This window comes from Triticum dicoccoides, chromosome 2A, assembly GCF_002162155.2.
Source record: "Triticum dicoccoides isolate Atlit2015 ecotype Zavitan chromosome 2A, WEW_v2.0, whole genome shotgun sequence".
NCBI lineage: Eukaryota > Viridiplantae > Streptophyta > Magnoliopsida > Poales > Poaceae > Triticum > Triticum dicoccoides.
The window spans coordinates 251,734,571-251,750,945 of NC_041382.1; positions in this window are offsets into that span (position 1 = coordinate 251,734,571).

A 16,375-nucleotide genomic window follows, 5' to 3' on the forward strand; every position below is an offset into this window, starting at 1 on the left:
CCGTGCGTCCTCTCGTCGTGTCCAGGAGCTCCGCCGCTGTCCACTTCATCGAGCAAGCCGAGCCCCGAGCGCTCGCAACGCCCGAGTCCACCGCAACGACCTCGCCCGAACCGCCGTCGCCGGAGATCCCCTTCAACGCCGTCGTCGCTCCGGTCCGTCCCCGGCCGCACCAAGGGCTTCGTCGAACTCCCCGTGAGCTTAGCCATCTTCCCCTCTCTTCTTTTCTTGCTCCCGAGCCGTGTAGCGACCTCCCGGAGCTCAACCGCACCCACCACCGTGGAGCTCGTCGCCGACGTGCTCCCGGTCACCCTCCGACCACTCCACGGTGTCCATCATGCTCACCGCGTCACGTAGCACCTAACTAGCTACTCCCCGCACCTCACCGACCCCCCTAGCGACAAGTTCGACTTTGGCCGAACTCCGGTGGCCGCCAAAGTCGTCGCCGGCGCCAACTCCGGCCACCCCGAACCCAACGGACTCCACCAAGAGCTGCGGCTCGTCCTCAGCTCCACTCCGGTGGTCTCCGCGACCCATTTGGTGGCCGAAACGGGCAAAACCACTTCCGCCGCCGCGTCGGGCTCGCCGGCGGCTAAACGCCGGTGCAGCCGACCCGGGTTTGACCACGGGTGGGCCCTGGTTGACTCCCCTGAGTCAATGACAGGTGGGGCCCAGCCCTGTTAACTAATTAGGATTAGTTTAAATTAATTTTAGTTTAATTAATCACACTGACACGCGGGACCCACTGTCAGGTTTGACCCGGACGTGTCCCGTTGACCTGCTGATGTCACACTGACGTCAGGCTGACGCAGTAATTGATTTTCTCGATTTAATCTAATATAGGAAATTCCAGAATATAGTTTAAACTTCAAAAATTCATAACTTTTATTCTGTAACTCCAAATCAGACAAATTATATATGAAAAATGATCAGAAAAATCCAATCTATCCATCTGTACTCTTTTCATGCATGACTAAACAAGTTAACTTGATGTTTAATGCAGAACAAGGAAAAACACTTTAAAGGACCATGTTTGAGTTTGAAATTTGAATCTTTGATTCAAATTGGTTCAAACCCTTCTGGTCTTAGTTGCATTAGCCCAACACACTCATATTGCCATGTTTCATGCATGCATCATATTGTTGCACATTGTTTGGTGATGGTTGTGTATCGGTGTTCTTTGCGGCAGGATCTGCCTCCGAGGAGTACCGTGATTACCCTAACGAAGAACCGTATCAGTGCATCGAATCATCAGGCAAGCAACCAACCATTTGATCATATCGATACAATCCCATGTTCTCGCTCCTGCTCTCTTTTACTGCATTAAGACAACGCGTTTCAAACTGCTGTGTGTTACGGTAGTTGAACCCATTTCCTCTGCATGACCTGTCATTGCCACAGTAACTAGATGAAACCCACTAGCATGTGTAGGAGTTGTTTGAGCCATATGTATGTGTTGTTCCTACCTTGCTATGCCTGCTATGCTTAGAGTCGTGTCAGGTCTGGTTCATCTGGGTGATGGACTAGAGTGAAATGATTATGTCGGTAATGAAAGTGGTGTGGTGAACATGATTTGGTAAAGGTATCGATGAGAGGCCATGTAGGAGTACATGGTGGGTTGTTTCATTGAAGCCGGCCTTAAGCACTGAGATCTGTATGTGTGATTTAAGATTCAGCTACTACCATGCATTGGGCCCGAAACCAATGGACCCTCTCGACTTCTTATTCACCCTAGTTCTCTGTCCAGGAGTTGCAAGTAGTTTCTGGTGTTTGTAGCCTACTGGAGGCCGTGGACAGCACTGACCGTAGGGGTGGGCTGTGAAGCGGTAGGTACGTGGCACGGTGTATCGAATACCCGTTAGGTATCTCGGGAACCCTGTTCACATCGTTTGGGGCTGTGAGCGAAACCTCGGCCGGATCTCCTCATGGATGGAACCCGAATAGGCGATAAACCTGGACTAGAGACTTAGGTGATTAGGTAGGTCGTGGCCGACACCCACGTTGGGCTTCCGCTTGAAGGTTGCCGAGTACATGTCGTGTAAACGACGGTAAGTGGTGAGAGCGTGTATGAAGAAGTACACCCCTGCAGGGTTATCATGATCTATTCGAATAGCCGCGTCCGCGGTAAAGGACTACTTGGTTGCCTATACAGTTCATAGACAAGTAAATGGAAACTACTAAAAGCCTCAAGATAAGTGTGAGTGCCGAGGATGGCTCTTCCATAGGAAGACGAAGGTGGATCCTCGGTAGTGTATTGAAGTGGTGAGTAGTGGACTCGTGTACGCAAAACCATTTCAAGTTGGAGTCTCGTAGGATAGTCTAGCCAAGAGTCAAAGCTGGCTTGCTGCAATAACTCCACCAACCCTTCTTGATAATGTGCATGTATGTAGGATCTGATGTAAGTCTTGCTGAGTACCTTTGTACTCATGTTGCTATAATTTACATTTTACAGAAGACGCTGCAACCCCTTCTGATGGGTTCTTCGTAGACGTTGACATCAATGAGTAGGCTAAGGCCCAGGTGGTGATCCTGAGCTTGTGAAGGACCACGTATTATAGCTAGACTTTCCAAGCCTATTTTATTTTACTAGTTGTCTGTACTCAGACAAGTTACTTCCGCTGCTGGTTTGTATGACTGTATGACTTGAATGCTGGGTCGTGTGACCCGTACCTTTGTGTATGTTATGTATGGCTCTCTGAGCCTTAAATAAAGTACTTGTGTCATAGAGTCATGTTGTGATGCCTTGTTGTATTTGCACATATCGAGCCTATTGTGTGTATGATTGAAATGCTTGGTATGTGTGGGATCTGACTATCTAGTTGTTTATCCTTAGTAGCCTCTCTTACCGGGAAATGTCTCCTAGTGTTACCACTGAGCCATGGTAGCTTGCTACTGTTCTGGAACACTTAGGCTGGCCGGCATGTGTCCTTCTTCGTTCCTGTGTCTGTCCCTTCGGGGAAATGTCACGCATTGAGTACCGGAGTCCTGTTAGCCCGCTACAGCCCGGTTTACCGGAGTCCTGCTAGCCCAGTGCTACAGCCCGGAGCCACTTGCTGATGACCGACACGTTCGTTGCTGGGTCATGGATGCCTGTCCCTGTAAGTCTGTGCCACTTTGGGTTTACGACTAGCCACGTCAGCCCGGGCTCCTTATCATATGGGTACTAGCGACACTATCATATACGTGTGCCAAAAGGCGCAAACGGTCCCGGGCAAAGGTAAGACGACACCCGTGGGAATACCGTGCGTGAGGCCGCAAAGTGATATGAGGTGTTACATGCTAGACCTATGTGGCATCGAGTCGGGGTCCTGACAGCGTTGGTATCAGAGCCGGACTGCCTGTAGGTTCTCCAAGCCAAACTGGTCGATGTTGAGTCTAGAAATTCTTTAGTTATATGTAGGGGAATTGTTTGTGGGTTGGAACGTAAGGCTCTTTTTACTCCTTTATCTTATGACATTCTGATCTGAGTCAGTCTATTCTTCCACCGGGGGTTAAGGAATTAGGATCTATTCTCTCTATCAGGTTCACGTGTTACTAATCAGTAGTACCTTATAGGTTTGATGGATACAAGTCTAGTTCAGTTCTACTACCACATTGTGTTGTTAGGATGGACTCAGAACTTTGATATGATGATGTTGAGTGTGTATGAAATCCCTTGTCAAATGTCTCAAAATCCTTCTTGAGCATTTACAGCTGTTATGCTGCCGAAATTTTGCTAGAAATTCTAATGCCTTTGCATTATGGTTGTGCTTTCAGATGGCCAGTCGCGACCTCAATCAAGTGGTTCGCCTGACTCGATGCCTAGATGTACCCGGCCATACCACCATGTTGGTCAGGGTAATGACTGAGGCTGGATACCGTTGGTATCCCGAGTACACGGTCGAAGAGCAATTTCGAGACTTTAATCAAAGCCAGTATCTCTGCACTATCAGGATATTTCCATCTTATCCTGGATCCACCGAGCCCCTTCACTGCTCCTATGGACTCGGGGTTACTATTGAGATGGCTGTGCAGGACGCCGCCTACTCTATGATGACCATCATGCGAGTCAGGTCTGGTCTATTTCGGGACTCTGGTTTCCAGTATATGCCAGGACCACTTCCGGGAGCACAAGGGTATCTTCAGGCTATCTATGCTGACCCCACTCAGGAGGATTCACGGACTCGCACCACTGCTGAGATGCTCGAGGATAAGGACCGTGAAAATCAGGCCTTGAGGCTAGAGCTCTTCAATACCCGTGCTGACCATTGGGCCACGTTGACTCGGTTTGCACCGGCGGTGCAAGCTGGATATTCGGATCTGCGCGATCTCTATCCTGTGAGATCTGCTTTGCTAGACGTGATGGGTTGGCGTGATGTAGGAGGCATCACCCCACCTCGCGGTCCCCGCAGGCCACCGTCTGTTGGTCCAAGACCTCATCCTAGCCCCTATGGTCCTCAAGCTCCGCGGGATCGTCTGTTCCCGGATGATCATGTTGAGCTTCCAGGCTATGGAGGTGACTTCTACGAGGACTACTACGGATCGGTCTGAGTTAGTGGTAGTATCACTAGTTCGTACTAGCTGTGTCGTCTATCGTCCTGCGTGACTCGTGGGATATGACCTAGTTTGTACCGCCTTCCGGAGGTGTAGAAAAATAATGTATAGGAGCTTGGGATGCCTCCGATGAGATGTAATCCTCTTTTCACCGTAATAGTACCTTGTTTGGTCTTGTACTAAACCTTGTATGGTGTGTATGACGATGGAATAAAGAAGCAGTTTCTGTATCTACCATGTCATACGGATGATCATCTTGCATTCCGAGTTACTCCTTACATTCTGTATTCTATGTCGGAATCTTATCATTCTGACTAAATCATTGTCTTGTTTACCTAGGATGGTCAACACGCGCAATAACCCTGCTCCTCAAGAGCAGGCCGAAGGCAGTGAAGTCAGGAACGCAAATCTGCCTCATCCTCCTTCCCTAGCCGAGGTTATGATGGAAGCCGAAAGAAACAAGCGGGAGACCAACCGTTTGTTGGAGCGTATTGAACAGAACACAGCACACCATCAGAGGACTAACGTGGTGTCACTCAGTGATTTCATCAAGTTACATCCACCCACGTTCCACCACTCCGTCGAGCCTCTCGACGCTGATGACTAGCTTCGCAGTATTTCTCACAAACTGCGCTCCGTGCTAGTAGCCGAGGCTGACAAGGTCACCTTTGCTGCATATCATCTTGAAGGCCCCGCCAGTCTATGGTGGGAGAATTATGGAGCTATGCGCCCAGCGGGCCATGTCACTACTTGGGCTGAATTCAACGAGGCTTTCCGTGAACATCACATTCCGGAGGGTCTCATGGACCGTAAACGTGAGGAATTTTGTAGTTTCACCCAAGGCCGACTCTCTGTGGATGCTTACAGCAGGGAGTTTGGTAACCTCGCACGATATGCAACTGAGGAAGTTTCTACTGATGCTAAGAAGCAAGCAAGGTTCTGTAAGGGACTTAGTCCTGAGCTTCGCCGCGACCTCCGTCTGCATGAGTGCACATCTTTTCAGAAGCTTGTTAACAAGGCCATCAGTGCTGAGACTGGTCAGACTGATTATGACGCAACACGCAAGCATGGCCGTGATGTGGGTTCCTCATCCGGTGCTGGTCCTCAGAAGCGCCGCGTGTGGGTGCCCAACACTGCCCTGCCACCCAGGTTCACACCGAGGCCATCCTTCCAGGAGCGTCGCCCCGTTCAACAGTCTGCACCAGCCAAGCCCTATGGTGGTCCAACCAACAATGCTCCTCCACGTACCAGTTCTGTGACTTGCTTTAAGTGTGGGGAATCTGGCCACTATATGCGTGAGTGTCCCCAGACCAACCCCAACCAATCTGCTAAAACTGTTGGCCGTGGCAAGCCAACAGGAAAAGTGTTCCACGCCAAGCCGGCCACCGCTACACGTGGCCATGTCAACTGTATCTCTGCCGAAGAAGCTCAAGAGGATCCCAACGTCGTTCTCGGTACGCTCCTTGTTAATTGCCACCCGGCATCTGTTCTTTTCGATACAGGAGCATCTCATTCATTTATATCCGAGAGCTATGCTCGTCTGCATAACACCGCATTCTGTGACATGCCATCCTCTATGGTAATTCAAACTCCGGGATCCAAATGGCAAACTTCTAGAGTAAGCCATGGAAACGAAATCCAAGTCGACAGACTTGTTTTTCTCGCATCTTTGATAGCCCTTAAATCTTCGGATATTAATATCATCTTGGGTATGGACTGGATGTCAGCTCATCATGCCCAAGTTGATTGCTTCTCTAGGACTGTTCAACTCACCCATCCCTCGGGGAAGATAGTGAATGTCTTGACCCGAATAGCCAAGCGACAGTTATATTCTCTTAATGCCAGCCCTTTGCCAGACCTTGAGGACGTCCCGGTAGTCCGTGACTTCCTGGATGTCTTCCCAGAGGAATTGCCAGGTGTTCCACCTGACAGGGATGTTGAGTTCGTAATAGACCTTATTCCAGGAACCGTCCCGATTGCTAGAAGACCCTATAAGATGGCACCACTAGAACTAGCCGAGCTTAAGAAACAACTCGATGAGTCCTTGGAAAAGGGTTTCATCTGACCTAGTTCATCTCCGTGGGCTTGCCCCGTCCTCTTCGTCAAGAAGAAGGATGGTACGGACCGGATGGTTGTAGATTATCGACCTGTCAATTTGGTCACAATCAAGAACAAATATCTGCTCCCCAGGATCAACGACCTGTATGATCAGCTCGCTGGATCCTCATTCTTCTCCAAAATGGATTTGAGGTTGGGCTACCATCAAATCAAAATCAGGAACGGGGACATTCCTAAAACGGCCTTTGTTACTCGTTATGGCCAATACGAGTACACCGTCATGTCCTTCGGTTTAACCAACGCTCCAGCCACTTTTTCTCGATTGATGAATTCAATCTTCATGGAGTATTTGGATAAATTCGTCGTGGTTTACCTTGATGATATACTCATCTACTCCAAGAACGAGGAAGAACATGCCGAACATCTAAGGCTAGTGTTGAAGAAACTTTGAGAGCATCGCCTTTATGCCAAGTTTTCTAAATGTGAATTTTGGTTGTCAGAAGTGACCTATCTGGGTCATGTAATATCTGGTAAAGGTATTGTTGTTAACCCTGAGCGAGTTCAAGCCGTCCTTAATTGGACTCCACCTGAATCGGTCAAGCAAGTTCGGAGTTTTCTGGGCTTAGCGAGCTATTGCCGTCGCTTTGTCGAAAATTTCTCCAAAGTTGCTAAACCTCTAACCGAACTCCTCAAGAAAGATAAAAAGTTCGAATGGACTCCACAATGTGAGCACAGCTTTCAGGAACTGAAAAGACGCCTGACTTCTGCTCCCGTACTGGTACCGCCAGACTTCTCTAAGGACTTTGTTATCTACTGCGACGCCTCGCGACAAGGACTAGGTTGCATTCTCATGCAAGATCGACATGTAATTGCTTACGCTTCACGGCAATTGCACCCACATGAGGAGAATTATCCTACTCATGATCTAGAGCTTGCAGCCGTAGTCTATGCACTTAAAACCTGGCGACATTACCTCCTTGGTAATCGCTGCGAAATATTCACTGATCACCAAAGTCTGAAGTACATCTTCACCCAACCGGATTTGAATCTCAGGCAAAGACGTTGGGTCGAGTTGATCACAGATTTCGACTTAGGAATAACTTACACCCCAGGGAAAGCCAACGTCATGGCTGATGCGCTAAGTCGTAAATCTTATTGTAACAACCTGATGTTACAACAAAGTCAACCGCTTCTCCATGAGGAATTTCGGAAGCTTAACCTTCACATTGTTCCTCAAGGTTTTCTTTCCACCTTGGTGGCGAAACCTACCCTTACGGATCAGATCATCAAAGCACAGAAGGTAGATCCGGGAATTTCCCGCATCAGGAGAAACATCAAGAAAGGAGTTGCGAATTGTTTCTCCATTGATGGTCAAGGGGTCGTGTACTTCGGGAATCGACTAGTGGTTCCCAAAGTGCGAAACCTGAGGCGATTGATCCTTAAGGAAGCTCATGAATCTCCTCTCACCATTCACCCCGGTAGTACCAAGATGTATCAGGACCTACGCCAGAGGTTCTGGTGGACTAGAATGAAGAGAGAAATTGCTCAGTATATTGCTAATTGCGACGTCTGCCGTCGTGTAAAAGCAGAGCATCAACGGCCTGCTGGCACCCTTCAACCCCTAGCTATTCCTGAATGGAAATGGGATAAAATTGGTATGGATTTCATTACCGGTTTTCCCAGGACCAAGAGAGGGAATAATGCTATCTTCGTCGTTGTCGATCGTCTTTCCAAAGTAGCCCATTTCTTACCTGTTCGTGAGAGTATAACCGCTAGTCAATTGGCAGACTTATACATCTCCCGAATAGTGTCTCTCCATGGTGTTCCTTTGGAAATTAACTCGGATCGAGGAAGTCTTTTCACCTCTCGATTTTGGGAAAGTTTCCAAAATGCTATGGGAACCCGTCTCTCTTTTAGCACCGCCTTCCACCCTCAATCAAGTGGTCAAGTGGAACGCGTCAACCAGATCCTAGAAGACATGCTTCGAGCCTCTGTTATCTCATTCAGAATGGAGTGGGAGAAATGCCTTCCATTTGCCGAATTTGCTTATAACAACAGCTATCAATCTAGCTTGGGTAAAGCCCCTTTTGAAGTTCTCTATGGACGACGGTGTCGAACACCCCTTAACTGGTCAGAAACCGGGGAAAGACAATTCTTTGGCCCGGATATGATTCAGGAAGCAGAAGAGCAAGTTCGCATCGTTCGTGAAAAGTTGAAAACAGCCCAATCTCGTCAAAAGAGTCAGTATGACCGAAAACATAAGGCTATGACTTTCGACGTTGACGAGAAAGCTTACCTTCGGGTTACTCCTCTGAAGGGAACCCATCGTTTCGGTATCAAGGGCAAATTGGCTCCTCGTTACATTGGACCTTTCCGTATCCTCGCTAAACGAGGAGAAGTTTCCTACCAGTTGGAACTACCTCCGCACCTCTCCAGAGTCCATGATGTCTTCCACGTTTCTCAACTCAGGCGTTGCTTCTCGGATCCTATCCGTGGAGTGGACCACGAAACGCTTGATCTCCAAGATAATCTCACGTATCGAGAGTACCCCATTCGCATCCACGATCAGGCCGAGCGTACCACTCGACGTCATAATATCAAGTTTCTCAAAGTTCAATGGTCGCACCATTCTGAGGATGAAGCAACTTGGGAAAGGGAGGATCGTCTTCGACTCGAGTACCCCGCCTTCTTTCCGGAAGAACCCAAATCTCGGGACGAGATTCTTTTGAGTGGGGGTGAGTTGTCACACCCTAGCTAGTTCATGCATTAGAGTGTTGCATCATATTTACTCTTTCATCAGAAACCTGAAATGGGGATGACAGAACCCCCAGCCCCCTCTGAAACCAACTAGGGTTTACTAAAAACTTTTTCAATGAACCTGAAATGCCCTTCTAAAATGCCCATCATTTTTGTCTTGGTTCAGAACCTCTGCCAAAAGTGATGCACATTTTCCTAGGCCATCTTAGGGTTTGTGAATTAAATCATAAATATTTGAATTTGGGCATTTAAAATTATATAAAATATTTAAATGCTCAAATATCTCCAAACTAAAATGTTTCATGTTGGAAATAATCCAACTATGGACCAGGAGTAGTTTGGTGATTTTAGGAGTTGCCTAAGTATTTTTATTAATTCAACTAAGTTGCAGAAGTATTAAAAAAACAGAAAACAGAGAAAAATAGAAAAACTTACCTGGCGCCAGCACCCGGCCCACCTGCCGGCCCAGCCCAGCGCCGCTCCAGCGAGCTGCTTGCCGGCCAGGCAGGCAGGCAGGTGCCCGACGGCGACCGCAGTGCGCGCCACGCACTTGCTCGCCGCCTCGCCGCTCCCCTCGCCCGATGACGTCGTGGATCGCCCTCCCTCTCTCCCCCGAAACCCCCAGACACCCCCTTTCCTCTCCAGCTCCTCCCCCTCGTGCCCCCCCGGCCATGGCCGACGCTACCGCCGCCGTGCCTACGTCGTAGCCGCGCTCCCCGCCGCCCGTGCGTCCTCTCGTCGTGTCCAGGAGCTCCGCCGCTGTCCACTTCATCGAGCAAGCCGAGCCCCGAGCGCTCACAACGCCCGAGTCCATCGCAACGACCTCGCCCGAACCGCCATCGCCGGAGATCCCCTTCAACGCCGTCGTCGCTCCGGTCCGTCCCCGGCCGCACCAAGGGCTTCGTCGAACTCCCCGTGAGCTTAGCCATCTTCCCCTCTCTTCTTTTCTTGCTCCCGAGCCGTGTAGCGACCTCCCGGAGCTCAACCGCACCCACCACCGTGGAGCTCGTCGCCGACGTGCTCCCGGTCACCCTCCGACCACTCCACGGTGTCCATCATGCTCACTGCGTCACGTAGCACCTAACTAGCTACTCCCCGCACCTCATCGACCCCCCTAGCGACAAGTTTGACTTCGGCCGAACTCCGGTGGCCGCCAAAGTCGTCGCCGGCGCCAACTCCGGCCACCCCGAACCCAACGGACTCCACCAAGAGCTGCGGCTCGTCCTCAGCTCCACTCCGGTGGTCTCCGCGACCCATTTGGTGGCCGAAACGGCCAAAACCACTTCCGCCGCCGCGTCGGGCTCGCCGGCGGCTAAATGCCGGTGCAGCCGACCCGGGTTTGACCACGGGTGGGCCCTGGTTGACTCCCCTGAGTCAATGACAGGTGGGGCCCAGCCCTGTTAACTAATTAGGATTAGTTTAAATTAATTTTAGTTTAATTAATCACACTGACACGCGGGACCCACTGTCAGGTTTGACCCGGACGTGTCCCGTTGACCTGCTGATGTCACACTGACGTCAGGCTGACGCAGTAATTGATTTTCTGGATTTAATCTAATATAGGAAATTCCAGAATATAGTTTAAACTTCAAAAATTCATAACTTTTATTCTGTAACTCCAAATCAGACAAATTATATATGAAAAATGATCAGAAAAATCCAATCTATCCATCTGTACTATTTTCATGCATGACTAAACAAGTTAACTTGATGTTTAATGCAGAACAAGGAAAAACACTTTAAAGGACCATGTTTGAGTTTGAAATTTGAATCTTTGATTCAAATTGGTTCAAACCCTTCTGGTCTTAGTTGCATTAGCCCAACACACTCATATTGCCATGTTTCATGCATGCATCATATTGTTGCACATTGTTTGGTGATGGTTGTGTATCAGTGTTCTTTGCGGCAGGATCTGCCTCCGAGGAGTACCGTGATTACCCTAACGAAGAACCGTATCAGTGCATCGAATCATCAGGCAAGCAACCAACCATTTGATCATATCGATACAATCCCATGTTCTCGCTCCTGCTCTCTTTTACTGCATTAAGACAACGCGTTTCAAACTGCTGTGTGTTACGGTAGTTGAACCCATTTCCTCTGCATGACCTGTCATTGCCACAGTAACTGGATGAAACCCACTAGCATGTGTAGGAGTTGTTTGAGCCATATGTATGTGTTGTTCCTACCTTGCTATGCCTGCTATGCTTAGAGTCGTGTCAGGTCTGGTTCATCTGGGTGATGGACTAGAGTGAAATGATTATGTCGGTAATGAAAGTGGTGTGGTGAACATGATTTGGTAAAGGTATCGATGAGAGGCCATGTAGGAGTACATGGTGGGTTGTTTCATTGAAGCCGACCTTAAGCACTGAGATCTGTATGTGTGATTTAAGATTCAGCTACTACCATGCATTGGGCCCGAAACCAATGGACCCTCTCGACTTCTTATTCACCCTAGTTCTCTGTCCAGGAGTTGCAAGTAGTTTCTGGTGTTTGTAGCCTACTTGAGGCCGTGGACAGCGCTGACCGTAGGGGTGGGCTGTGATGCGGTAGGTACGTGGCACGGTGTATCGAATACCCGTTAGGTATCTCGGGAACCCTGTTCACATCGTTTGGGGCTGTGAGCGAAACCTGGACTAGAGACTTAGGTGATTAGGTAGGTCGTGGCCGACACCCACGTTGGGCTTCCGCTTGAAGGTTGCCGAGTACATGTCGTGTAAACGACGGTAAGTGGTGAGAGCGTGTATGAAGAAGTACACCCCTGCAGGGTTATCATGATCTATTCGAATAGCCGCGTCCGTGGTAAAGGACTACTTGGTTGCCTATACAGTTCATAGACAAGTAAATGGAAACTACTAAAAGCCTCAAGATAAGTGTGAGTGCCGAGGATGGTTCTTCCGTAGGAAGACGGAGGTGGATCCTCGATAGTGTATTGAAGTGGTGAGTAGTGGACTCGTGTACGCAAAACCATTTCAAGTTGGAGTCTCGTAGGATAGTCTAGCCAAGAGTCAAAGCTGGCTTGCTGCAATAACTCCACCAACCCTTCTTGATAATGTGCATGTATGTAGGATCTGATGTAAGTCTTGCTGAGTACCTTTGTACTCATGTTGCTATAATTTACATTTTACAGAAGACGCTGCAACCCCTTCTGATGGGTTCTTCGTAGACGTTGACATCAATGAGTAGGCTAAGGCCCAGGTGGTGATCCTGAGCTTGTGAAGGACCACGTATTATAGCTAGGCTTTCCAAGCCTCTTTTATTTTACTAGTTGTCTGTACTCAGACAAGTTACTTCCGCTGCTGGTTTGTATGACTGTATGACTTGAATGCTGGGTCGTGTGACCCGTACCTATGTGTATGTTATGTATGGCTCTCTGAGCCTTAAATAAAGTACTTGTGTCGTAGAGTCATGTTGTGATGCCTTGTTGTATTTGCACATATCGAGCATATTGTGTGTATGATTGAAATGCTTGGTATGTGTGGGATCTGACTATCTAGTTGTTTATCCTTAGTAGCCTCTCTTACCGGGAAATGTCTCCTAGTGTTACCACTGAGCCATGGTAGCTTGCTACTGCTCTGGAACACTTAGGCTGGCCGGCATGTGTCCTTCTTCGTTCCTGTGTCTGTCCCTTCGGGGAAATGTCACGCATTGAGTACCGGAGTCCTGTTAGCCCGCTACAGCCCGGTTTACCGGAGTCCTGCTATCCCAGTGCTACAGCCCCGACCCACTTGCTGATGACTGACACGTTCGTTGTTGGGTCATGGATGCCTGTCCCTGTAAGTCTGTGCCACTTTGGGTTTACGACTAGCCATGTCAGCCCGGGCTCCTTATCATATGAGTACTAGCGACACTATCATATACGTGTGCCAAAAGGCGCAAACGGTCCCGGGCAAAGGTAAGACGACACCCGTGGGAATACCGTGCGTGAGGCCGCAAAGTGATATGAGGTGTTACATGCTAGACCTATGTGGCATCGAGTCGGGGTCCTGACAACGTATCTATAATTTTTGATTGTTCCATGTTGTTATATTATCAATCTTGGATGTTTAATAATCCTTTTATAGTCATTTTATATCTTTTTTTGGTACTAACCTATTGACATAGTGCCAAGTGCCAATTGTTGTTTTTTGCATGTTTTTTACATCGCAGGAAATCAATACCAAATGGAGTCCAAATGCACCGAAGCTTTTTGTGGGTTTTTTTGGACCAGAAGGCAACCAATGGGCCAAAGAAGCACCTGGGGGCTGCTCCGAGGGGAGCACAACCCACCAGGGTGCGCCCCGGTGGGTTGTGCTCACCTGGGTGCCCCCTGGACCGCCTCTTTGCTCTATAAATACCCCAATATTCTAGAAACCCTAGGGGAGTCGACGAAAATTAATTCCAGCCGCCGTAGAGTCCAAAACCATTGATACGTCTCCAACGTATCTATAATTTTTTATTGTTCCCTGCTGTTATATTATCATTCTTGGATGTTTTATAATCATTTTATATCATTTTTTGGTACTAACCTATTGCCATAGTACCAAGTGCTAGATGTTGTTTCTTGTATGTTTTTTACATCGCATGAAATTAATACCAAACAGAGCGAAACTTTTTGTGGATTTTTTTGGACCAAAAGACATCCGGTGGGCCGGAGAAGCACTTGGGGTCTGCTCCGAGGGGAGCACAACCCACCAGGACGCGCCTGGAGGCCCAGGCGTGCCCTGGTGGGCTGTGCCCACCTCGGGTGCCCCCTGAACCGCCTCTTTACTCTATAAATACCCCAATATTCCAGAAACCCTAGGGGAGTCAAGGAAAATCAATTCCAGCCGCCGTAGAGTCCAGAACCACCAGATCTAATCTAGACACCATCACGGAGGGGTTCACCACTTCCATTGGTGCCTCTCCGATGATGCGTGAGTAGTTCTTTGTAGACCTTCAGGTCTGTAGTTAGTAGCTAGATGGCTTCCTCTCTCTCTCTCTCTCGTTTGATTCTCAATACAATGGTCTCTTGGAGATCCATATGATGTAACTCTTTTTGTGGTGTGATTGTTGGGATCGGATGAACTTTGAGTTTATGATCAGATCTATCTTTTTATCCATGAAAGTTATTTGAGTTTCTTTGATCTCTTATATGCATGATTGCCTATAGCCTCATATTTCTTCTCCGATATTTGGGTTTGTTTGGCCAACTTGATCTATTTATCTTGCAATGGGAAGAGGTGCTTTGTAGTGGGTTCGATCTTACGGTGCTTGATCCTAGTGACAGAAGGGGAACCAAAACGTATGTATCATTGCTACTAAGGATAAAACAATGGGGTCTGTTTCTACATAAATATATCTTGTCTACTTCATGCCATCGTTCTTATTGCATTACCCTGTTTCTCCATCAACTTAATACACTAGATGCATGCTGGATAGCGGTCGATGTGTGGAGTAATAGTAGTAGATGCCGGCAGGAGTCGGTCTACTAATCTTGGACGTGATGCCTATATAATGATCATTGCCTGGATATCGTCATGATTATTTGAAGTTCTATCAATTGCCAAACAGTAATTTTCTATCCCACCGTTTGCTATTTTTCTCGAGAGAAGCCACTAGTGAAACCTACGGCCCCCGGGTCTCTTTCTCATATTTTTTGCCTTCGCGATCTATTTTCCTTTGCTTTTATTTTCAGATCTATTAAAACCAAAAATACAAAAATACCTTGTTGCAATTTATTCTTATTTATTTTATTTGGTGTTCGGTCTATCAATCTACTACAATTTGTTCACATCTGTTTGCCAATTTCTAGCGTCGTTACCCGAAAGGGATTGACAACCCCTTTAATACGTCGGATTGCGAGTATTTATTATTTGTGTGTAGGTGTCGTTTACGTATTGTTGCTTGGTTATAGTACTAGTTCAATAACCTTGGTTTCATCACTGAGGAAAATACCTACCGTCGCAGTGCTGCATCATCCCTTCCTCTTTGGGAAATTCTGACGTAGCTTCAAGCCGCATCATATAACAAACAAGTATGGGGTCGATTAAATATGATCGTTCTTCTAACGTCATACCCTCAATGTTTTTTAGGACGTTACACTTAACGATATCCTAAGATCTGGAAAATATGATTACCAACAACACTTGAGTCAGTCTTAGAGGTGAGATCGGGAACCTATTGTTTACCGTTTATCATTTCACACGTGCATATGAGTTTTCCACTGAATCGCATATTCCATGATCATAGCAGTTATAGCATGAAATATAAACTCTTAACTATGAATAGGGAAATATAATAGTACAAATATTATTACCTCTAGGCCATATTTCCAATACGTACAACCACCTTAGCTGTGTTGCATAGCTAGAGCAGTACAACCATTTTGTGGTCCAGTTGTACTAGTAAATAGTAATCTACTAGAACAACCAAAGGGCCACCACCCTTGAACCGCTCATCACCTGAAGGAATCAGCCTTATGGCGGTGATTTGAGCGGTACTTGGGCTGGTACAACCACCCAAAAACAATGTCCAAGGATTGCTAAGTCCCGGGTGGTACAACCACCCTAGACCTTGGTTGTGTTGGGGAACATAGCATGCAATTTCAAAATTTTCCTACGATCACGCAAGATCTATCTAGGAGATGCATAGAAACAAGAGGGGAAGAGTCTGTCCACGCACCCTCATAGACCGAAAGCGGAAGCGTTAGGTTAATGCGATTGATGTAGTCGAACATCTTCACGATCCAACAGATCCAAGTACCGAACGTATGGCACCTCCGTGTTCAGCACACGTTCAGCTCAATGGCATCCCTCGAACTCTTGATCCAGCAGTGGGTCGAGGGAGAGTTTTGTTAGCACGACGGCATGGTGACGGTGATGTGATACGCGCAGGGCTTTGCCTAAGCACTACGACGCTATGTCCGGAGGAATAAACTGTGGAGGGGGCACTGCACACAGCTAAGAGAACTATTGGTCTGCCTTTGGGGTGCCCCCCGCCCCCGTATATAAAGGAGGGGAGGAGGAGGCCGGCCACGGGCGCGCGCCATGTGAGGGTCCTACCAGGAGTAGGA